This window comes from Dermacentor variabilis, chromosome 8 (assembly GCF_050947875.1).
Source record: "Dermacentor variabilis isolate Ectoservices chromosome 8, ASM5094787v1, whole genome shotgun sequence".
In the NCBI taxonomy this organism is placed as follows: domain Eukaryota; kingdom Metazoa; phylum Arthropoda; class Arachnida; order Ixodida; family Ixodidae; genus Dermacentor; species Dermacentor variabilis.
The window spans coordinates 28,468,274-28,479,901 of NC_134575.1; the positions used below are offsets into that span (position 1 = coordinate 28,468,274).

At 45.0% G+C, this 11,628-nt stretch overlaps 1 protein-coding gene across 9 annotated transcripts in view; it reads right to left on the reverse strand.

Moving 5' to 3' along the window:
• Positions 1-10,752, reverse strand: part of LOC142589914 (uncharacterized) — a 98,166-nt gene extending 87,414 nt beyond the window's left edge. For 7 of the 9 annotated variants that reach the window (XR_012830000.1, XM_075701593.1, XM_075701594.1 and 4 more), the window contains exons 1-4: positions 10,432-10,752; positions 7,310-7,394; positions 5,529-5,681; positions 3,538-3,664 (exon numbers count right to left, since the gene is read on the reverse strand). The gene's annotated coding sequence lies outside the window, so the exon portion shown is untranslated. The remainder of the gene's footprint in view (positions 1-3,537; positions 3,665-5,528; positions 5,682-7,309; positions 7,395-10,431) is intronic. The other 2 variants (XM_075701604.1, XM_075701597.1) reach the window with 1 other exon arrangement.
• Between the last annotated feature and the right edge of the window lie 876 nt (positions 10,753-11,628).

An 11,628-nucleotide genomic window follows, 5' to 3' on the forward strand; every position in this document is an offset into this window, starting at 1 on the left:
AAACCACAGCGACTTGGGGCTCAGCAGCGAGGAGCCGTAGCGCCTAAGCTATCGGGCCAATGCAACTACGAAGACACCTCAACCCAGCTGCGTTTATTATAATACGGGACCTAAATTGAAGCGACAGTTCTAGCATTCTGCTGACTATCGAAATGCTGCGCCGACTTGGCAAGGCACATACTCCCTTGTGCAATTTTTTTTATTTAATTCATTGCATACACACAATACACAATACTGTTTGGACCCATAGCCTTTGCGGCTAGTTTGGGGTCCAATAACAAAATAGACATTAGGAGAACAGCGTACGTATTGTACAAGACAACTTAAATATGTTATTAAAGCATTCTTACCTGGAAAATAAAGAATAAACAAAATATGTCATGACATCAGGGAATACAAATAGAAAGACCCTGTAAGCACTCATGATAAAGTCTGAAGGATTGCACAAAGTTTTGGCTGGTCTTTACACTGAGTAGGAGTGCGTTCCATATATTAAAGCACCGTTGAACTCCACGAGTCTCTGTCCATATAAATTGTGATATGGTGGTAAGTTGATACAGTTGTTACTAGCTGCCCTCGTGTTTCGTGTCGGAAAATTAAATATTTTGATAGGTAGCGGATTATTATAACGTATTATTGCATGAACTACCTGAGCAACTTTTGCTTTATACGCCTCACTGAACGGCAGAACACGAAGCAACTGAAACAGAGGTTTACTTTGATGAGTATGTTCAGAGAAGGTAACTATTCGTAGTGCCCGTTTTGTAGACTGATGACAGATTCTACATAGGTTTTGTACGTACCGCCCCAAACTCTAAAGAATAATGAAGGTGACTCTGTATAAAAGCAAAGTATCCGTAAAACGTGAGGGCCAAAACATTTACGGGCTGTTGAGAATGCATCACAACTATACGTCCGTTTGGAACGTACTAATTTTATATTTCCAATGCACATCAAAGTCAAACCAAACACCTAGATACTGGTAGCTGCATGCTCTGTTCAAACGGACATTATTCAAAATATAGACAGGGAGTCGCAATTCGTTCCTTTCCTCCTGGAATGGAAGACTACAAAACTGGTTTCGTCGATGTTAAGTGTAAGCTTACCCGGCGTGAACAGTTTCGCGACACGACCGAGTTCTTGATTTATTTTGTCCTGCAGTTCTTCAATAGTGTCCCCAAGAAACAATAAAGCCGTGTAGCTATATGTTGTATAGCTACACGGTACAGGTGTGTATAGGTTGTAAGCTATAGGTTGTATTGGTACCAAGGGTTCATAACCGGGAGTAAACTGGGCTGCAATAGTGACGGCCCTATATTAGAAAAGTAGTTGTTAGAAGCATCTACTTTAGCTTGATCGACTAGTTCGGGCAATACAGGCTGATTTGAGTGATTACCGATTACGTCATTTACAATAGTCCGTATTTTTGCGTGTTTCCGTCAGCCTGCTGTACCATCGAGGAGTAATATTTTTTTTTTTCGTTTACGCATAAGAAATACTTCGGAGCACGTTCACACCAACGGAGCATCGTTGACGTATAGCGAGAAGAAGACGGGCCCAAGAACTGAGCCTGGTGGCACGCCCGCCGAAAAGCTATGTGAGGCTGACATGAGGTTAATTACTACACACTGCTTCCGCTCTGAGAGATAGTTATTTAGCAGATCCGATATTCGCCCCCTAAAGCCATGAGTATACAGTGAATGCAATAATGTTACATGAATAACCTTATAAAAAGCTTTTCAAATCTAGAAATACGACAACGGCAATCTTATTGTCATGTAAATGCTGTATTAATAGTGTAAGTGCAAGAATTGCAGATGATGCAGATCTATGAGGACAAAACCCATGCTGATTAGGACAATGTTATGTTACCTAAAAATTCCTGCATGCGTGTGCAAACTATTTTCTCAAACGAAGTATTAAATATGCTCAGAACAGATATTGGTCTAAAGTTGCTGGGAGCAGAACGATCTCTTTCCTTATAAATTGGTACTACCTTTGCTACTTTGAGGGCGTCAGGGTATTTTCCCGCGTCCAAGGAGTGATCAGAAATATGCACCAGATGAATACCTAATATATCTATATTATCATTCAATAACCTGAAGGGAATTCCATCTAGTCCAACCGCCTTACTTACAGGAAGGTTTTTCACTACCGCTAAAATATCCACCAATTATATATCATGCATCGCGAAGCTATAGGTTGTATTGGTACCGAGGGTTCATAACCGGGAGTAAACTGGGCTGCAATAGTGACGGCCCTATATTAGAATAGTCAGAAGCATCTACTGTAGCTTGATCGACTAGTTCGGGCAATACACGCTGATTTGAGCGATTACCGATTACGCCATTTACAATAGTCCGTATTTTTGCGTGTTTCCGTCAGCCTGCCGCACCATCGAGGAGTAATATGTTTTTTTCGTTTACGCGTAAGAAATACTGATTTATTCCAGAAGCATTTAAGGTTATTCCTTTAAAAGGAGTTATAGGCCTGTGCTCCTTCCATTTGTGGTACCCCTTACCTTTTTTCTTTCCCCACAAATAGAATTTCATCCGTCATCCAGGGACAGATGTATAGTTAACCTACAGGGGACAAGCCCGCCTCGCAAGTTATGTGCACGACAGGTGAATTATCCGCCTTTCGCATAAGCACTTTGCCTTGGGAAACCCAAACGTATTTCCAGTTCTCTTTTCTCACATGTCGTGCCTTGCCAAACAGTACCTTGTTCTCAGTGCAAAGACTTTCGTTTATGATGAGCCTCAATTCCAAGGTTCTCAGTATTCACCTTAGTCTTCTTAACAGCGGAGAGCACTCTGAAGCAGTCCTCATAAAAAACCTAACAAAAACATTAGGCCTCTTGCCTTTTGACTGTACCCTGTGGGCGATCTCAACGTCACCCTCACGTAGTTCAACGCCGAGGTACGAAGCAATTCCCTCCACTCTTTCCATTAGGGCCACTGGAAGATCCTTGATCTCGAGGTTCATATTTCTACTATACTGTATCATGCTAACAACTTCCTTCTTTGCAATATCAAGTTCCCTTCGGAGCTCCTGAATTTTTTTTCTGGACTGGTTCATGCTGGGGGCCTTTGCCCCCGACAGTTCACTACGGAAGTCAGCAATGTATTGCTTGAATTTTCAAAGCCTTCATTAATGAGGGTTAGAGAATCTCGGATTCCGAACAGTTCAGCACGAATTTCAGCATTGGAACCCTCCACCAATGCCACCCCAGGTGGCAAGGTGAAGGGTGTATTTTAGTTAACAGTGAGAGAACCCGCTACATTAAGCAGCCAGACACCATAGCTCTGGCCTGAACGCTGCGCGTCATGACAGTTCGCTCTTTAATGGCTATAAATTAAGTATTGTGTTTACAAGTGTCTGGTGAAGTATAAACGAGCTGCAGGTTAGTGCTACACAACAGGAATAAAGATAAAATTGTGAAAGGGTTTACACTGTCCAGAGACAATGCGCTTACGGGTTAGCGTCGTGTGTTTCGTTGACTCATAACGAATGTGGGAGACGTATCTGCGAACTCACCCACCATCGCCAAAAATGCACTGTGCACCGCTGAGAAAGAGCCAATGTAGCCCGATGCAGGAAAGGTGCCATCGGCGCATCACGCGCAGAACAGTGCACAGTCCCCAGGCAACGGGTGGCCATTGACCTGAAAAGGAAAGTGCACTTTACAGCGCGTTATGTTTCAAACGGGGCAGGTCAAGAACGGTGGCTATGTGGGCTTGCTGACAACATTCTTCACTAAAAGTGGCTTACCGCAGGGAAGCATGAGGACAAAAGGGAGCGCGTTGATCAGTGACAAAAATTTATGTTGTTCTGCCTCTCTTGTTTTGGATATCAACGTCACAATTTTTCACGATCTTATTATGAGGCACGCCGTATAAGGGGGGGGGGGGGGTGGACTCCAGATTAATTTCGACCACCTGGAGTTCTTTAATGTGCATCTAATGTTCACGGGTGCCTTCGCATTTCGGGCTCATCGACATCCGGCCACCGTGGCCGGGATTCGATCCCTCGACCTCGTGCTTCGCAGCGCAATACCAAAGCCACTAAGCAACCACGACGGGCAACACTCATCGCAACGTGAAAAATCTACAGATATGCCTTTCGAGATACCCACCAGACCGAAATTATGGGGACGCCTGTGATCGTTCTTACTTATTCTGAAACTCAATTTTGAGTCAATTTCATGCGTGTTACTAGCTGCTAGCAGATGTAGGTCAGTCTTGCGTCTTTGCTGGCTAACCAGTAATTTGCCGATCTCAGCAATCTCATCACAACAGTAACTCGTGCTGCTTGGAAAATATAGGCCAAACAAGCTATTAACGCTAAGTAAGACTCGAGCTCCCGGTGGTGCGGCCCTCTATAGAGCATCAACCTGATTTGCATGGGCAAATTGGACAGTGCGCGAAAGCTTGATAATCCCTCAACCTGCTCGCTATCGTAGTGCGGCTGACGTTTTCAAAAGTGACGATTTGCACGCCGCTTTTAATTCTTATTGAATATCTGGGTAAGCCACGGCATTTCAGGTATTCAAACTTACGTATACGTACGCATCGGAAAGCCCTATCGAAATAAAGGGTTGCGATCAATCAGAATCAATTAGCTGAAATAGCCAAAGGCATATATACTGTACATGCCATCGCTAAAACCGGGAGTATCTGTCGCCAGTTGCGCTCAAACAAGGCTCATTACGTATGAGTGGTCTGGGCATTTCGATATGCACACCACTACGGGATGCTGAGCACCAGGGGGTTCCCAGCGTGTCCACAGAAACCTGCAATGAGTCAGCCGGTCGACACCACGACAATGACTCTGCAGGACGACGCCACGAAGTTGCCGATCTTGGCTGAGCAAGACATTGCCCGAAGGGCTCTCAGAATACAGTGTGCTAGAACGCCTTGTCAAGGCATCCGCAGAGAAAGAAATGATCCCTCATTCTTCAATCTGGATATCGGTCAGGTATTGCTGATCTCGCAAGCAAGATAAATCTTTAGGCTCCACTCGGGAACATATTTGCAGCTACGCATGCGCTTTCTCCGTGTGAGGAAGTCAGCCGTCAATTTAGCTTCTTCCATGGTAAGTTCTTCGAACCTTCCTTGCTTTATGGAAGAATACTATTACCATTCGATTCTAACGACTTCGCGAAGCTTTTTGAATTGGCGCATGTCGACCGGCTGAAAAACCTGCACACGATGCACGGAAGATGCGAAATTATGCGCCGTATTGGAAAGACTCCTGATTGATTTCGACCGCCAGGGGGGATCAGATCGGATCAGTGCTTTAGACTGCACCCAAGGCACGGTACATGGGCGTTTTAGCGGGACAGCGTTGAGGGCCCCGTGCTGTAGGAAATGTAACATCAAGACTGGCTTCATAATGACGTATAGAGCAATATGACTAACTGTGAAGCCCGAATTTTCGCCCGTATAAATTCCGTGTGATTCAGAGTTCAACGCAGTAAAGATCAAAATGTCAAGATTCATGCTGGACGTAGCTTATAGACCACTCACCCATCGTGACAGCAGGCAGGCAGCGATGACAGCGTCACTGGGGATCACGTGACTTCACCACTGCACGTGACTGATCGTCATTTCGCATAAACAATGACTGCCAACATCACCTTGCAGTTTTTTTTAGACCCCGGTAAGGTCGACGTCGGCCACCTGCATACAGTATTCAGCAAAATTATATGTCACAGCATGATCGCATACAGAAAAGCTGAGCGCCAAACTTAGTACAGAGCAGAAAGTATTCCCCCGTTATTGCTGGGAATGCGTCTGAAATTTATCACTGGTTAAATAATTACATTGTACATGCAGATGAAGATGTATCCTTCCTATAACTGAATGCAGTTTGGGGACAGTCACTTTTCGAGTTGCTACGCGCTTATGATTTTAACTTGAAGCAATTATTTTCTTAAACTGCCACTTAGGTGACAATAGCCCCTGTCAAAACACATGCTATTCACGAATATTTTATTAGGCAAAATTATTTGCTTTGCTAAAAAAGTTACGGGGTTTTACGTGCCAAAACAACGATCAGATTATGGGGCACTTAAATCTAAGTACACGGGTGTTTTTGCATTTCGCCCCCTGCCGCTGTGGACGGTATTCCAACCCGCGACCTCGTTCTTAGCAACCCAACACCATAGCCACTAAACAACCACGGCGGGTTCTTTGCTTTGCTAGAGCTACATTCATTTGGGCTAGGTCGTGCATACTTGAATTAGGAAGGAACAGCGCCAACTAAGACGATCACGACAGGGAGAACGACACAGGACAAGCGCCAGTCCTGTGTCGACATAGTGGGACTCGTCCTGTGTCGTTCTCCCTCTCGTGGTCGTCTTAGTTGGCGCTGTTGCTTCCCAATTCAAGTTTGCTAGAACTATTAGAGAAAGGTGTAACACCATATGTAGGTTGCCAAGTTGACGTTGCGTCTTTGATTGTATCATTTCATGGTATTTGTAACTCCTTTTTTTTTGTTCCTTGTCATGGTCTGGGACGAAACAACAGTTTATATCGTATTGGCATATATTTTCTAGAAGTCTTGTGGTAGGTGGATTTAATCACGCAATTCGGCATGCACCTGCAGGTACCATAATTTGGGTAAGCATATTAAGTAATCGCTTGGTGAGAACAAGCAGAGTGAGAATGTGGCTGGAAGTTTATACGCATTCTCGGACATTGGCCAAAAAACGCAGAAAGATGTAATTTTCATTAATTTTGCAACGTAGGTTGGTTGTTAGCACAGTAACGCGAAATTCAAAATGTTTATTCTAATTTTCAAATTTTAGAGCCGGTGCTTCAATTATACCACGGCATCACAAAATTTCAAGTTGTTATTGGACGATTACACTATTTCCATTAGAAAAAAAAAGGGTCAACACAAATGGACGTGTCACTCTCTTGGCGTAACAATCGACTAGTACGGGAACGTCACACTAAACTTTTCATCTTCCATCTTTTTCGGCTTTGCTCTAACTGCAGTCGTAGTACTCACAACCGTTTTTTACTCTAAAAGTCGTTAAAGATGGAAGGTTATCATACATTAGGCTTTCTGTAGCATCATGCCAGAATACCAGAAAACTGCGCTACTCTCATTGCCTGCAACAATGCAACTGAACAAATGTATCCCTGCTTGTATCAGCGATTCCCTGATAGAATATACCACGATCTCGTATTAAGAACTTGTGTAAATCACCTTGCGAATCTAACTGAAATCACGAATTATTTATCACTCTATCACTTCCTGTAATTTGGGGTCTATATTGGTTGAGAAAAACAGTAATTACCTCACTGCGAAACAAATCTCGCCGAAGTTCAAGAACTGGAACACGATGTCGTAGCGCTTGACATCCAAAACCACCGAGCAAGTTCCTGCAGAGACAAGTTCGTTAGATTACGTGCCCATTATAGGCTAACCGAATCTCAGCATAACACAACGAAGCATATTCTGGTTCAGCTCTCTCGTAGATACCACCATTCTTTGGATTTAAACGTCATTCGACAATGTTCTTGAAAAATACCGCATCTACGTTGAGTTCATCGCCATCGCACTAAAATAAAACAAAGAAAGGTTCTCCTAATTCCTTTCAGAAAATTTGGCACTAATTGAAAAAGGGGTCAGTGATAATTCACCACAGCTTTAAGATGAGGATCACAGCATTGCTGTGAGCGTACGTGTGTTCAGGAGCGAAAATCTTGGTGAGGTCTTCAATCTACTTCCAGAGCCTGCCTGTTACGGCGAGTAAAAGCACCGAGGATTTGACATACGCAGTGCGGTCGGGTGAGACCTGGCGCGGGTTCTCGCAGTTGTCACACTGCGTCCAATACGGTGGAATGAATGCTCAAGCACACCGTTGTAGTTGAAGAGTTTAGTGCAATGCCAGCTGTCCGGGTAAATGCGCTGGTAGTAAGGAAGTAAGTCAATGACCATCGCAAACAAACGGTGACGTATCGAGATCCATGCGGATCTCATTTCAATATGGGAAGCCGAAGCATAAAAGATAAAAGCATCACAGCCACGTCAATACCCTGAGCAAATAGCGCCGAAAAACTGGACTTGCAAAAGTGGGTGCGCCATTAATTGAACGTCGATACATTGAATAATGTATAATGTATCGACGTTCAGCAAACTAGACCAAGCCAGCGCTCTTCACAGCCACATCGCGAAGAAACTGAGAATAAGGCTCATCTTGAATATTGAATCATTCGAACCTCAAGTAACACAATAAGCAGGTCATGTCTGGCCTCATAAAACACGTATACTCAGGGACTTGCATCGTTCGCTTCTGACTACCTGTCTCCTGCGTATCCAGCTACACATTGTAAAGAAAGGATCTTGTACGGATCTCGAAATCTCAGTTTGCTTCGACTGTGCTCACTACCTTTTCTAACAAGTTGCCTGACAGTAACGAGAAGTCGCATCGGCCTTTTCATTGATTTACCGTATTACTGCTTAATATTGCGAATAAAGGGTCGTTGAATTTGCCTTTGAATATCAAATATACGTGACCACAATTCTTGCAGTCACATTCCCGTGTTCAGTTGTGCTCTTTCTATAGCCTGGTGCTTGAGAACTTTCTCTTATTTTACGATAAAGCAATGAAAAACATCAATGCGTCCCTAAAAGTTAATGAGCAATGTCGCTCGAAACACCAGCAAAACCAACGAACAATTGGGACAACAGGGCTTAATTCACTTAGCACCACAACTTATTCCGTTGCCAGAGCATAAGTGCGGAAGCGAATAAGTGGCGCATTCCAAAAAAGTGCGATTAACTATAAACACAGACGTCTCTCACTGTATTTAGTAACAAACCTGGCAAACAACACCAAAATATGAGAATAGAAAAAAACGCGTACTGCCGCCCCCCCCCCTCACACATACACAAACACACGCACAAATAGATAGAATTCCATTCTGTCTACGCCTTTTGGCTTGCGTGAGTCACTAGGAGGCTCACTATCTACTCTGAGTAGCGTTGTTCCTTTTAAGTAGAACAATTGCACCATTCTCATCGATCGCCGCTTAAACATGCTTCGCCAGACACTAAACACATTACCAAATATTAACAAGACAAAGTCGAATACGCATTTCGGGATTGGGACCCACGCACAAGTACACTTGTCACAGAACTGGAACAGGTTCATCGGCATGTGATGAGCGTAATTTGCTCTATTTATCATATAGAAAAAGAACTCCGTATATATTATAGGAAAGCAGGCCTACCCATTCTTAATTAAAGTGAAAAAAAAAACCTAAGCCCGAATGGCTTTTTTTCCTGTAAAGACATATTAGGAAACCATATATTTAATTGACGGAAGATGACACACAAACAAGACCCCCTAGGCGGTTGCACAAAACAAACGTAACAGGCATGTCGATGAAGGACATCACTGTTCGTTTTTGTTTTTATAAGTCGCGCCCTGGTACACAAAATGACTACATTGTGAACGTAGAAAAATGGAACGCTTATTGTTCGCTCCGCTCGGCCATACACGCGGCTGGAAAACCCTTCCAACAAATATAAGAATATACGAATATACGAAAATACGAATATACGAAAGTTCCCTTCCGTTCTCAAATTTTACTAGCGCCTCGTATTCTCAGCTAGCGCATTATTGCGTTGTATTTCATCCCTGTTGCACCAACTGCGACGTTGGTATTCTTGAGTACATACCACATTAGGATTCATAGTATCTGTAAATAAATAAATAAATAAATAAATAAATAAATAAATAAATAAATAAATAAATAAATCTTGAGAACAATTTGTCAGCTGAAAGCACTCCAGGCCGGTATATATACCTAAATAACCATTCAGGTAAACGTAAAGGGGGAAAAGAGGCACGATTCTTTGTTCATTTTGTTTATCAGAACCGATATGAAGCTATACAGTTAATGAAGCCATGAAACGCATATAGGAATACACTTGCACGTTTTGATTGAAGCGTAGAAATGATAAGTTAAAGGGAGATGAAAGTGGATCAAAAGCAGCTCGCCGCCGCTGGCATACAAGCCCACAATCTCCGTATTACGCGTGCCTGGCACTATACCAATAGTGCCACCGGGGAGGCTGTTCCCACGTCCGCATTTTTAAGACACCTCCAAATTCATTTTCCTCCGAATTCTTCAACCTAAACAGAGGCTCGCGCGGGCGCAACTACCAATGGGGTTGCGCAGCCGACGCCACGTATGCGGCGTCTCACACGACCGTGAAACAACTGCGCGGCCCAAGTCGCGGGTGCATCTCATCCTCACGAAGCTGCGGTCACAGCTGCCGCGGAAAGGACAACAAAATTTCCTTCCCTCTTAGAAAAGGGCGTACCGACAACCTCAAGAAACAAAGAAATATAAGTACGGCCGCCCTCAAGGTCGCCCAAGAGATGTATGCGAAGATAAATATTCTCACCTTGCGTACGATGACGTGTCATCTCGGGACGCACTCTGGTCCCCGTCGCAACGACCTGGCTACAAGATCGGAGCTGCGCCTCTTGCCGGTCCCCGTTCTCAGTACGTTCCAGGCGGTCAACAGTCCGGTCTTCATAACCGCCTCGAATTTCGCCCGCAACCTGGAACAGCCCGGGGTGAGAGCGGCTGCGGACGCGTCCGCGCCCGTTCGATGACCACGTCAGAAGAACGCTGGCCGGTCGGACGCTCGAGGCGAGCGCGAGCGGCGCAAGCCACGAGCTCCGCGAGCGCGAGGTACGAACCACGAGCCCCGCGAGCTGCTGGCACAGTCGTGTAATCGGTGCGCATGCGCGAGCTCGCACGTGGAGGGTTCTTCGAAGATGCGTTAGTACGCAATGATAAAAAAAAAGCGACCAAGCCAAACGCTGCCGCCATCAGACACCGTAACGCTGCCTCGAATGGGCTGTGCCCCGGGGTGTAGGAACATTATGAGTGCCGTGGTCTGCCAGCACAGCGTTTTCTGACCGGCGCTGCAGATGTGAGCGTTCATCGAATGCACAGCGTTTTGGTTGACCACACGAGTGCGCGCCGCCACGCTGTGCGTACATTGGCCATAGAGTATCCTACGAAAACTGACATTAGCCTCGGCGGAACGGACAGGGGTGATAAAGGCTAAACATGTATAGCTCTTTCTTTGGAAGCGTACAAATGCCGATGGTTTTCAACTTCTTCAGGAGCCGTTGGCTTGCCGTGGCTCTGCCGCCGCCCATTCGCTTGAGCGGGGCGCGACAGAGCGTCCGCTCGCGTCTCTTCGCGTCGGTTCGTAGACGAAAAGCCCCGTCTGCGCGTCGCTCGCTCTTCTGGCAGACGCGCTTACGAGAAATGTGAGATCCACCCGCAGTACTCGAGTGCGTGACACGTGACCGTAAGCGACGCACCGCTAAAGCTATCGATTAAACTCCATCGACAAAGTCACCAGCTCTGGCTATTACCAATCAAGCAGGTATGTTGTACCAGGAGCGCAAAAAAAAAAAAGAAAAAGCGGGACATCAGCCTGTCTCTCTTGAAGGCCACGGCGACGGGTTTGGCGTAAGAGCTATAGAGGAAAAAATAATACGCGAAGAGACACTTCAGCCTGCGTATTGTATACCTCAACGCGTTTTCGTCCCCTAGTGTGCAGGGATCTTGAGCAGAAAAT